The sequence below is a fragment of the Arachis ipaensis genome, chromosome B10 (assembly GCF_059453495.1).
Source record: "Arachis ipaensis isolate K30076 ecotype BB chromosome B10, ASM5945349v1, whole genome shotgun sequence".
In the NCBI taxonomy this organism is placed as follows: domain Eukaryota; kingdom Viridiplantae; phylum Streptophyta; class Magnoliopsida; order Fabales; family Fabaceae; genus Arachis; species Arachis ipaensis.
In genome coordinates this window covers 79,616,121-79,629,958 of record NC_142435.1, presented here as the reverse complement: position 1 = coordinate 79,629,958, position 13,838 = coordinate 79,616,121, and the positions used below count along the sequence as shown (strand labels likewise).

General features: G+C 40.4%; 1 non-coding gene across 1 annotated transcript; it reads right to left on the bottom strand.

Moving 5' to 3' along the window:
• Positions 1-605: 605 nt before the first annotated feature.
• Positions 606-713, bottom strand: LOC148580563 (small nucleolar RNA R71). The gene has a single exon (XR_015894162.1). It is a non-coding gene; the product is annotated as a small nucleolar RNA R71 (small nucleolar RNA).
• Between the last annotated feature and the right edge of the window lie 13,125 nt (positions 714-13,838).

Here is a 13,838-nt window from a genome sequence, read left to right as displayed (position 1 = left end):
ACACAGGGACCTCTATACTTGGGTAAAAAGGATCCCTATTATTATTATTTTTCTGTTCTCTCTTTTTCATATGAGCAGGAGCAAGGAAAAGAGTATTCTTGTTGAAGCAGATCCAGAACCTGAAAGGACTCTGAAGAGGAAACTAAGAGAAGCTAAATTACAACTATCCAGCAAGAACCTGTCAGGAATTTTCGAACAGGAAGAGGAGATGGCAGCCGAAAATAATAATAATGCAAGGAGGATGCTTGGTGACTTTACTGCACCTAATTCCAATTCACATGGAAGAAGCATATCCATTCCTGCCATTGGAGCAAACAACTTTGAGCTGAAACCTCAGCTAGTTTCTCTGATGCAGTAGAACTGCAAGTTTCATGGACTTCCATCTGAAGATCCTTTTCAGTTCTTAACTGAATTCTTGTAGATATGTGATACTGTTAAGACTAATGGAGTAGATCCTGAAGTCTACAGGCTCATGCTTTTCCCTTTTTGCTGTGAGAGACAGAGCTAGAATATGGTTGGACTCTCAACCTAAGGATAGCCTGAACTCTTGGGATAAGCTGGTCAAGGCTTTCTTAGCCAAGTTCTTTCATCCTCAAAAGCTGAGTAAGCTTAGAGTGAATGTTCAGACCTTCAGACAGAAAGAAGGTGAATCCCTCTATGAAGCTTGGGAGAGATACAAAGAACTGACCAAAAAGTGTCCTTCTGACATGCTTTCAGAATGGACCATCCTGGACATATTCTATGATGGTCTGTCTGAATTAGCCAAAATGTCATTGGATACCTCTGCAGGTGGATCCATTCACTTAAAGAAAACACCTGCAGAAGCTCAAGAACTCATTGACATGGTTGCTAATAACCAGTTCATGTACACTTCTGAGAGGAATCCTGTGAATAATGGGACGCCTATGAAGAAGGAAGTTCTTGAAATTGATACTCTGAATGCCATATTGGCTCAGAATAAAATATTGACTCAGCAAGTCAATATGATTTCTCAGAGTCTGAATGGAATGCAAGCTGCATCCAACAGTACTCAAGAGGCATCTTCTGAAGAAGAAGCCTAGGATCCTGAAAACCCTGCAATAGCAGAGGTAAATTACTTAGGTGAACCTTATGGAAACATGATGAGCGGATATTTTATACGCTTTTTGGGGTTAATTTCATATAGTTTTTAGTGTGTTTTAGTTAGTTTTTAGTTTATTTTCAGTAGCTTTTAAGCAAAATTCATATTTCTAGACTTTACTAAGAGTTTGTGTGCTTTTCTGTGATTTCAGATATTTTCTGGCTGAAATCGAGGGAGCTGAGCAAAAATCTGATTCAGGCTGAAAAAGAACTGCTGATACTATTGAATTCTGACCTCCCTGCACTCAAAGTGGATTTTTTGGAGCTACAGAACTCCAAATGGCGCGCTTCCAATTGCGTTGGAAAGTAGACATCCAGGGCTTTCCATCAATATATAATAGTCTATAATTTGCTCAAGGATAGATGACGTAAACTGGCGTTCAACGCCAGTTCCATGCTGCTGTCTGGCGTCCAGCGCCAGAAACAAGTTAGGAGTTGGAGTTCAACGCCAGAATTGGATCCAAAGCTGGCGTTGAATGCCCAAAACAGTCCTATGCACGTGATTAGCTTAAGTCTCAGCCCTAGCACACACCAAGTGGGCCCCAGAAGTGGATTTCTGCACCATCCATCTCAGTTTACTCATTTTCTGTAAACCTAGTTTACTAGTCTAGTATTTAAACAACTTTTAGAGACTTGTTTTGTACCTCATAACATTTTAGATCTGAACTTTGTACCTTTTGACGGCATGAGTCTCTAAACTCCATTGTTGAAGGTGAGGAGCTCTGCTGTGTCTCGATGAATTAATGCAAGTATTTCTGTTTTCCATTCAAACATGCGTGTTCCTATCTAAGATATCCATTCGAACTTCAATATGAATGTGATGAACGTGACAATCATCATCATTCCTCCACGAACGCGTGCCTGACAACCACTTACGTTCCACCATAGAATGAATGAATATCTCTTAGATCTCTTAATCGGAATCTTCGTGGTATAAGCTAGATTGATGGCAGCATTCAAGAGAATCTGGAAAGTCTAAACCTTGTCTGTGGTATTACGAGTAGGATTCAGGGATTGAATGACTGTGACGAGCTTCAAACTCGCGAGTGCTGGGCATAATGACAGACGCAAAATGATAGTAAATCCTATTCCGGTACGACTGAGAACCTGCAGATGATTAGCCGTGCGGTGACAGCGCACCTGGACCCTTTTCACTGGAAGGATGGATGGTAGCCATTGACAACGGTGATCCCCCAACACACAGCTTGCCATAGGAGGACGTGCGTGCGTGAATCAGAAAACAGAGGAAAGTAGAATTTCAGAAGACAAAGCATCTCCAAAACTCCAACATACTCTCTATCAGTGCATACAAGTATAATTTGTGTTCTGCCCTTTTATTCCTTGCAATCAAATTTGATAAGTGAATTATTTTATTGTTTTCCTGACTAAGAGTTACAAGATAACCATAGATTGCTTCAAGCCAACAATCTCCGTGGGATCGACCCTTACTCACGTAAGGTATTACTTGGACGACCCAGTGGACTTGCTGGTTAGTGGTACGAGTTGTAAAAAGTGTGATTTACAATTCGTGCACCAAGTTTTTGGCACCGTTGCCGGGGATTGTTTGAGTTTGAACAACTGACGGTGAATCTTGTTGCTTAGATTAGGAAATTTTTGCCTTTTGGGCCAGAGTCTTTTATTTTCTTTTCAAAAATTTTTCAAAAATAATTTTTCTATTAAATCTCGTGCCAAACTTTAAGTTTGGTGTTTTCTTGTTGGTTTTCCTTTGTTTTTCAAAAATTTTATTTTGGTTCTCTAAAAATTTTATGTTTGGTGTTCTTTCTTCATGTTCTTGTGTTCGTGTGAGTCTTCAAAGTGTTCTTGAGTTTTCTGTGCGTCTTGATCTTAAAATTTTTAAGTTTGGTGTTCCTTGGTGTTTTCCCTCCAAATTTTCGAAAACAAGGAGAATTAGATCTAAAAATTTTAAATCTTGGGCTATCTTACTGTTTCTCTCTTTTCTCTTTAAATTAAAAAATATCTTTTCTCTCTATTTTTAAAAACAAATTTTCGAAAATTATTTTTAAAATTCAGATTTTTTTTCAAAAATTTAAAATCTTTTTCAAATCATATATTTTTCAAAACTTCCTGATCACTTTCTCTCTCCTCATTTTTTCGAAAAATTTTCACCTATTTTTATTTATTTTATTTTAATTTATTTTATCTTCGAAATAATTAATTAAATAAATAAATAAATAAAAATAAAATTTTTATTTTACATCATCTCCCTTTTTCCATCATGGATCTAAGTGGAAATGAACAGTCCAGAAGGACTCTGGGGTCATATGCTAACCCCTCTACTGCTTCATATGGGAGTAGTATCTGCATACCCTCTATTGGAGTCAGTAGCTTTGAGTTGAATCCTCAGCTCATTATCATGGTACAGCAAAGCTGCCAGTATTCCGGTCTTCCACAGGAAGAACCTACAGAGTTTTTAGCACAGTTTTTACAAATTGCTGACACAGTACATGATAAGGAGGTAGATCAGGATGTCTATAGATTATTACTGTTTCCATTTGTTGTAAAAGATCAAGCCAAGAGGTGGTTAAATAACCAACCTAAGGCTAGCATAAGGACATGGAAACAGCTGACAGAAAAATTTCTGAATGAATACTTTCCTCCAAAATGGATGACACAGCTAAGGCTGGGCATCCAAGGCTTTAAACAAGGAGATAATGAATCTCTTTATGATGCCTGGGAGAGATACAGAGAGATGCTACGAAAATTCCCCTCTGAAATGTTTTCAGAGTGGGTTCAGTTAGACATCTTCTATTATGGGCTTACAGAAAGAGCTCAGATCTCTTTAGATTGCTCAGCTGGTGGATCTATCCACATGAGAAAGACAATTGAAGAAGCTCAAGAGCTCATTGATACAGTTGCTAGAAATCAGCATATGTACTTAAGCAGTGACCCTTCCATGAAAGAAGAGGCTAAAACAGTAACTGCTGAACTCAGTCCTGCAGAGCAAGCTGCTGACTTCAATCAGCAATTAGATTTTCTAACAAAGCAGTTAGCTGAATTCAAGGATAAACTACAAGAGACAAGGATGGCTAATATAAACATGGAAGTACAATTAAAGTAAACAAGGCAGCAGCTGTCAAAACAAATAACAGAAGAATGCCAAGCAGTTCAACTAAGAAGTGGGAAAGCACTAAATATCCCACTTCAAAGCAGCAGGAAACCAGGAAATGAGCAAACCACCCAAAATCCATCTGAGGACAGTAAGAGCCCAGGGAAAAATAATTCTGGCGCTAAAACGCCAGAAGTTGGGTGGAAGGCTGGCACTGAACGCCCAGACCATGCTCAGGACTGGCATTCAACGCCAGAAACAAGCAAGGATCTGGCGTTGAACGCCCAAAAGAAGCACAATTCTGGCGTTCAAACGCCAGGAACAGATGAGGAGCTGGCGTCTAACGTCACTCCAGCTCCTAACTCTGGCACTCAATTGCCAGTGAGGGATCAGACACACACAAGTGCTGATAACAACCCATCTAAAAAGGCTTCTCCAACCACTTCTGTAGGAAATAAACTTACAGCAACTAAGGTTGAGGAATATAGAGCCAAGATACCTTATCCTCAAAAACTCCGCCAAGAGGAGCAGGATAAGCAATTTGCTCGCTTTGCAGTTTATCTCAGGACTCTTGAAATAAAGATTCCATTTGCAGAGGCACTTGAGCAAATACCTTCTTATGCCAAGTTCATGAAAGAGATCTTGAGTCATAAGAAGGATTGGAGAGAAACTGAAAGAGTTCTCCTCACTGAAGAATGCAGTGCAGTCATTCTGAAAAGCTTTCCTGAAAAGCTTAAAGACCCTGGGAGTTTTCTAATACCATGCACATTAGAAGGTAATTGTACCAAGACAGCTTTATGTGATCTTGGGGCAAGCATCAACCTAATACCTGCATCCACTATCAGAAAGCTTGGTTTAACTGAAGAAGTTAAACCAACCCGGATATGTCTCCAACTTGCTGATGGCTCCATTAAATACCCATAAGGCGTGATTGAAGACATGATTGTCAGAGTTGGGCCATTCGCCTTTCCTACTGACTCTGTTGTGCTGGAAATGGAGGAGCACAAGAGTGCCACTCTCATTCTAGGAAGACCCTTCCTAGCAACTGGACGAACTCTCATTGATGTCCAACAGGGGGAAATAACCCTGAGAGTCAATGATGATGAGTTTAAGTTGAACGCTATCAAAGCCATGCAGCATCCAGACACATCAAAAGACTGCATGAAAGTTGATCTTATTGACTCCTTGGTAGAAGAGATCAACATGGCTGAGAGTCTCGAATCAGAGTTGGAAGACATCTTTAAAGATGTTTAGCCTGATTTGGAGGATTCAGAGGAAATGAAAGAGCCTCTGAGATTTCCTCAGACAGAGGAAAAATCTCCTAAACCTGAGCTCAAACCATTACCACCATCCCTGAAATATGCATTTCTAGGAGAAGGTGACACTTTTCCAGTGATCATAAGCTCTGCTTTAAATCCACAGGAAGAGGAAGCACTTATTCAAGTGCTAAGGACACACAAAACAGCTCTTGGATGGTCCATAGGTGACCTTAAGGGCATAAGCCCAGCTAGATGCATGCACAAAATCTTATTAGAGGATAATGCTAAACCAGTGGTTCAACCACAGAGGCGGCTAAATCCAGCCATGAAGGAAGTGGTGCAGAAAGAGGTCACCAAATTACTGGAGGCTGGGATTATTTATCCTATTTCTGATAGCCCCTGGGTGAGCCCTGTTCAAGTTGTCCCCAAAAAGGGAGGCATGACAGTGGTTCATAATGAAAAGAATGAACTGGTTCCTACAAGAACAGTTACAGGGTGGCGCATGTGTATTGACTACAGAAGGCTCAATACAGCCACCAGAAAGGATCATTTTCCTTTACCATTCATAGACCAGATGCTAGAAAGACTGGCAGGTCATGATTATTACTGCTTTTTGGATGGCTACTCAGGCTATAACCAGATTGTAGTAGATCCCCAGGATCAAGAGAAAACAGCATTCACATGTCCATCTGGAGTGTTTGCTTATAGAAGGATGCCATTTGGGCTGTGTAATGCGCCTGCAACCTTCCAGAGATGCATGCTCTCTATTTTCTCTAATATGGTGGAAAAATTCCTGGAAGTCTTTATGGATGACTTCTCAGTATATGGAGACTCATTCAGCTCCTGTCTTGATCACCTGAAACTAGTTCTGAAAAGATGCCAAGAGACCAACCTGGTTTTAAACTGGGAAAAATGTCACTTTATGGTGACTGAAGGGATTGTCCTTGGGCATAAAATTTCAAACAAGGGAATAGAGGTGGATCAAGCAAAAATAGAGGTAATTGAAAAATTACCACCACCTGCCAATGTTAAGGCAATCAGAAGCTTTCTGGGGTATGCAGGATTCTATAGGAGGTTTATAAAGAATTTTTCAAAAATCGCAAAACCTCTAAGCAATCTGCTAGCTGCTGACACGCCATTTGTGTTTGACACAGAGTGTCCGCAGGCGTTTGAGACGCTGAAAGCCAAGCTGGTCACAGCACCAGTTATTTTTGCACCAGACTGGACATTACCATTTGAGCTAATGTGTGATGCCAGTGATCACGCCATTGGTGCAGTACTGGGACAGAGGCATGACAAGCTTCTGCACGTCATTTATTATGCTAGCCGCATTTTAAATGATGCCCAGAAAAATTACACAACCACAGAAAAAGAATTGCTTGCAGTGGTTTATGCCATTGACAAGTTTAGATCATACTTAGTAGGATCAAAGGTGATTGTGTATACTGACCATGCTGCTCTTAAATATCTACTCACAAAGCAGGATTCAAAACCCAGGCTCATAAGATGGGTGTTACTTCTGCAAGAGTTTGATATAGAAATAAGAGACAGAAAAGGGACAGAAAACCAAGTGGCTGATCATCTGTCCCGGATAGAGCCAGTAGATGGGACGTCCCTCCCCTCTCTTGAGATCTCTGAGACTTTTCCAGATGAGCATTTATTTGCCATTCAGGAAGCACCATGGTTTGCAGACATTGCAAACTATAAAGCCGCAAGGTTCATACCCAAGGAGTATAACAGGCAACAAAAGAAAAAACTAATTACTGATGCAAAGTACTACTTGTGGGATAAACCCTATCTCTTTAAGAGATGTGCAGACGGAATAATCCGGAGATGTATGCCTAGAGAAGAAGCACAGAGGATCCTATGGCATTGCCATGGATCACAATGTGGAGTCCATTTCGGAGGTGAGCGGACAGCCACCAAGGTCCTCCAATGTGGTTTCTATTGGCCAACACTCTATAGAGATTCCCGAGAGTTTGTACGTAACTGTGACAGTTGCCAAAGAGCTGGTAATCTGCCCCATGGTTACAGCATGCCTCAACAAGGAATCTTGGAGATTGAGTTGTTTGACGTATGGGGAATTGACTTCATGGGACCTTTCCCACCATCATACTCAAACACTTACATTCTGGTGGCAGTTGACTACGTATCAAAATGGGTAGAGGATGTTGCCACACCCACCAATGATACTAAAATAGTGCTGAAGTTCCTCCAGAAATATATCTTCAGCAGGTTTGGGGTCCCTAGAGTACTAATCAGTGATGGGGGCACTCACTTCTGCAACAAACAGCTTTACTCTGCCATGGTCCGGTATGGGATTCGCCACAAGGTGGCGACTCCATATCATCCACAGACTATTGGGAAAGCTGAAGTCTCTAACAGAGAGCTAAAAAGAATCCTAGAACGGACTGTAAGTACCCGTAGAAAGGATTGGGCAAGAAGCTTGGATGATGCTCTGTGGGCATACAGAACATCATTCAAGACTCCTATAGGGACCTCTCCATACCAATTTGTGTATGGTAAGGCATGTCACCTGCCCGTGGAACTGGAACATAAAGCTTACTGGGCAACTAGATTCCTAAACTTTGATGCCAAATTAGCTGGAGAAAAAAGATTGCTCCAGCTAAATGAGCTAGAGGAATTCAGATTCACTGCTTTCGAAAATGCCAAGCTTTATAAAGAAAAATAAAAAAAAGTGGCATGACAGAAAGCTGTCATCTAGAATCTTTGAACCAGGACAAAAGGTTCTGTTGTTTAACTCTAGGCTCAGGCTATTCCCTGGGAAACTGAAGTCCCGGTGGAGAGGACCATATGTGATTACAAGTGTATCACCATATGGTTATGTGGAGCTTCAAGATATTGATTCCGATAAGAAGTTCATTGTTAATGGACAGAGAATCAAGCACTATCTTGAAGGCAATGTTGAGCAAGAGTGCTCAAGGCTGAAGCTAGATTAAAAGCTCAGCAAGGTCCAGCCAAAGACAATAAAGAAGCGCTTGCTGGGAGGCAACCCAGCCATGGGGCATCACTTCCTCTAAGCATTTTGCCCTATTCTTGATTTTTTTGTTTATATAAAGTTCACTGATACTAAGGTAAAGAGTCAATTGTATAAATTCACAGGGTTACAGAAGGATTCTGTACACAAAACAGAGAAAAAGAGCTCACTGGCAAGAAAATGCCCGTAAAAATCTGTTTTGGGCGTTCAACGCCCAAAAGAGGCATCCACTGGGCGTTGAACGCCAGTAAGTATAGCCATCTGGGCGTTAAACGCCAAAAAGAAGCTACTTCTGGGCGTTTAACGCCAGATTTACAGCGTCCTGCATGTTCAGATAAGCGCGCAGTGATCAAGGGGTTCCTGGCGTTCAACGCCAGAAAGAAGCAACAGCTGGGCATTGAACGCCCAGGAGAGGCAGCATTTGGGCGTTGAACGCCCAAAACATGCAGCGTTTGGGCGTTGAACGCCCAAAACATGCAGCGTTTGGGCGTTGAACGCCCAAAACATGCAGCGTTTGGGCGTTCAAACGCCAGGATGGTGAGAAGGAGGTAAATTCGTTTTTTCTTCATATTTTTCATTTTAATCCTAATTTTCATGTTTCAATTCAAGATTTCTTGCATAAACATGTTAAGAACCCTGATTTCTAAAATCCCTAATTTCTAAAAACCCTTCTTTAAAAATATTAAATGTATCTTAATCCATAAGCACAAATCCTTTTTTCAATCTAAGTAAACTCTTTTTCAAAATTTTCAAAACAAATCTCTCTTTTCATTCAAAAATCTTTTCAACTAAGCAATATCTTTTTCAAATCTCCATACTATCTTTTTCAAAAATCCAAATCTATCTTTTTCAAATATCTTTCATATCTTTTCAATTTTAAATCATATCTTTTCTTATCATATTTTTTTTCTAAAAATCATATCTTCTATCTTATCTTTCTCCCTATTTTCGAAAACCCACCCCCCTCTCCCTTTAAATATGGGTTCGGCCTCCCTCCCCTCCCATCCACCATTGCACCTAGCTCTCCTTCTCTCCCTCTCCTTTCTTTTCTTTTTGCTTGAGGACAAGTAAACCTCTAAGTTTGGTGTGCTTATCCGTGATCACTAAGATCATGGCTCCTAAAGGAAAACAACCCACTCCAAGAGGCAAGAAATAAAGCGTTGCAAAACCACTTTGGAATCAAGGGAAGTTCTTAACTAAAGAACATTTAGACCATTATTACAAAATAATGGGTCTAAGATCAGTGATCCCGGAAGTTAGATTCGATCTAAAAGAAGACGAATATACGGAGATCCAGGAGCAAATTCGAATCAGGAACTAGGAGATCCTAGCTAATCCTGAAACGAAAGTGGGAAGGAATATGGTCCAGGAGTTCTATGCTAATATGTGGCATACAGACAGGCAAAGACTATCTGGATCTGCTATCTATGACTATCGGACCTTGGTCAGAGGAAAGATTGTTCATACCCATCCTAACAAGATCAGGGAGATCTTAAAGCTGCCTCAGCTGAAAGACGATCCAGACTCCTTCAATAGGAGAATGATGAGAACAGACAAGGGCCTGGGTAAGATTCTAGAGGATATATGTATCCCTGGAGCCAGGTGGACCACCAGCACGAAAGGTGTCCCAATTCAACTCAAAAGAGAAGATCTCAAACCAGTCGCCAGAGGATGGCTGGATTTCATTGGGCATTCTCTGCTGCCCACTAGCAACTGTTCTGAAGTTACTATTAGAAGAGCAGTGATGATCCATTGCATCATGATGGGAAAAGAAGTGGAAGTTCATCAACTGATTTCAACTGAATTCTACAAAATTGCAAACAAAAATTCCAAAGATGCCAGGTTGGCTTATCCAAGCTTGATTTCTATGCTCTGCAAAGACGCTGGAGTAAGGATGGGAATAACTGAGTATATCTCAGTTGAGCGGCCAATAACCAAAGCATCAATGGAAAAACAACAAGCACAGGATGACCCCATCAAGAAGAGAACACAGGAAATTCTCCCAAAAATCCCTCAATCTGAATACTGGGAGTATCTGGAAATATCTATTACCAAGATGCAAGAAGCTATGGAACAAATACAGAAAGAACAGAAGGAACAAAGTAGCATTCTTTGCTATTTTCTTAAAGAACAGGAGGAGCAAGGGCGTGATCTAAGGGAATTGAAGTGCCAGAAATTATCTCTTGAAGGACCAAGCACCCCGCAGATTAGAGGAACATCCACTTCCCAGAACAAAGGTTGTTAAATTCCAATCTTAGCCTTAACTCTATGATAACTGTTTTTATTAGTTTTACCTTAGGAGTCATATAGTAGTAATTAGTATCTATATTTTTGATTTTATCCTCAATTAAGCTATAATTTAATTTTATCATCATCGTTAAACATGAATAAAATAGAAGAATTTCTTTAGAATAAGAAGCAATATTTTTCGAGTTTTTAAGATAAATTCTAATTATTTACATGTGGTGGCAATGCTTTCTGTCTTCTGAATGAATGCTTGAACAGTGCATATGTCTTTTGAATTTGATGTTTAAGACTGTTAAATATGTTGGCTCTTGAAAGAATGATGAACATGAGACATGTTATTGATAATCTAAGAAATCATAAAAATGATTCTTGAAGCAAGAAAAAGCAGCAAAGAACAAAGCCAATAACCCTTAAAACCAATAACCCTTAAAAAAGCAAGCAGAAAAAGCCAATAACCCTTAAAACCAAAAGGCAAGGGTAAATAAAAAAGATCCCAAGGCTATGAGCATCAGTGGATAGGAGGGCCTAAAGGAATAAAATCCTGACCTAAGCGGCTAAACCAAGCTGTCCCTAACCATGTGCTTGTGGCGTGAAGGTGTCAAGTGAAAACTTGAGACTGAGCGGTTAAAATCAAGGTCCAAAGCAAAAAGAAGAGTGTGCTTAAGAACCCTGGACACCTCTAATTGGGGACTTTAGCAAAGCTGAGTCACAATCTGAAAAGGTTTACCCAATTATGTGTCTGTGGCATTTATGTATCCGGTGGTAATACTGGAAAACAAAGTGCTTAGGACCACGGCCAAGACTCCTAAAGTAGCTGTGTTCAACAATCAACATACTGAACTAGGAGAATCAACATCACTATCTGAATTCTGAGTTCCTATAGATGCCAATCACTCTGAGCTTCAATGGATAAAGTGAGGTGGCAAAACTGTTTAGAAGCAAAAAGCTACTAGTCCCGCTCATCTAATTAGAATCTGAGCTTCACTCCAAAAAAACTCTGAGATATTGTTGCTTCTTAAAATTATTTGTATTCTATTTCATTTATCTAGTTGCTTGAGGACAAGCAACAGTTTAAGTTTGGTGTTGTGATGAGCGGATATTTTATATGCTTTTTGGGGTTAATTTCATATAGTTTTTAGTGTGTTTTAGTTAGTTTTTAGTTTATTTTCAGTAGCTTTTAGGCAAAATTCATATTTCTGGACTTTACTATGAGTTTGTGTGTTTTTATGTGATTTCAGGTATTTTCTGGCTGAAATCGAGGGAGCTGAGCAAAAATCTGATTCAAGCTGAAAAAGGACTGCTGATACTGTTGGATTCTGACCTCCCTGCACTCAAAGTGATTTTCTGGAGCTACAGAACTCCAAATGACGCGCTTCCAATTGCGTTGGAAAGTAGACATCCAGGGCTTTCCAGCAATATATAATAGGCCATACTTTGCTCAAGGATAGACGACATAAACTGGCGTTCAACGCCAGTTCCATGCTGCTGTCTGGCGTCCAGCGCCAGAAACAAGTTAGGAGTTAGAGTTCAACGCCAGAATTGGATCCAAAGCTGGCGTTGAACGCCCAAAACAGCCCTATGCACGTGATTAGCTTAAGTCTTAGCCCCAGCACACACCAAGTGGGTCCCAGAAGTGGATTTCTGCACCATCCATCTCAGTTTACGCATTTTCTGTAAACCTAGTTTACTAGTCTAGTATTTAAACAACTTTTAGAGACTTGTTTTGTACCTCATGACATTTTAGATCTGAACTTTGTACCTTTTGACGGCATGAGTCTCTAAACTCCATTGTTGGGGGTGAGGAGCTCTGCTATGTCTCGATGAATTAATGCAAGTATTTCTGTTTTCCATTCAAACATGCGTGTTCCTATCTAAGATATCCATTCGAACTTCAATATGAATGTGATGAACGTGACAATCATCATCATTCCTCCACGAACGCGTGCCTGACAACCACTTACGTTCCACCATAGAATGAATGAATATCTCTTAGATCTCTTAATCAGAATCTTCGTGGTATAAGCTAGATTGATGGCAGCATTCAAGAGAATCCGGAAAGTCTAAACCTTGTCTGTGGTATTCCGAGTAGGATTCAGGGATTGAATGACTGTGACGAGCTTCAAACTCGCGAGTGCTGGGCATAGTGACAGACGCAAAAGGATGGTAAATCCTATTCTGGTACGACTGAAAACCTGCAGATGATTAGCTGTGCAGTGACAGCGCACCTGGACCCTTTTCAATGGAAGGATGGATGGTAGCCATTAACAACGGTGATCCTCCAACACACAGCTTGCCATAGAACGACGTGCGTGCGTGAATCAGAAAATAGAGGAAAGCAGAATTTCAGAAGACAAAGCATCTCCAAAACTCCAACATACTCTCCATCAGTGTATACAAGTATAATTTGTGTTCTGCCCTTTTATTCCTTGCAATCAAATTTGATAAGTGAATTATTTTATTGTTTTCCTGACTAAGAGTTACAAGATAATCATAGATTGCTTCAAGCCAACAATCTCTGTGGGATCGACCCTTACTCACGTAAGGTATTACTTGGACGACCCAGTGCACTTGCTGGTTAGTGGTACGAGTTGTAAGAAGTGTGATTTACAATTCGTGCACCAAAACACCTATAACCCCTCATGGAGAAACCACCCAAATCTCTCATGGAAGGATCAACAAAGTCCTCAACAAGGCTTTAATAATGGTGAAAGAAATAGGTTTAACAATAGTAAACCTTTTCCATCATCTCTGATCTGTCCAAGGCCACTGTAAGTTTCATGAATGAAACAAGGTCTTTCATTAGAAATTTAGAAGCACAAGTGGGCTAGCTGAGTAAAAGGACCACTAAAATCCCTCCTAGTACTCTCCCAAGCAATACAGAAGAAAATCCAAAAGGAGAGTGGGCTAGCTGAGTAAAAGGACCACTAAAATCCCTCCTAGTACTCTCCCAAGCAATACAGAAGAAAATCCAAAAGGAGAGTGCAAGGCCATTGAATTAATCACCATGGCCGAACCTGTGAAGGAAGGAGAGGACGTGAATCCCAAGGAGGAAGACCTCCTAGGACATCTAGTGATCAATAAGGAGCTTCCCTTTAAGGAACCAAAGGAATCTGAGACTCATCTAGAGACCATAGAGATTCCATTAAAC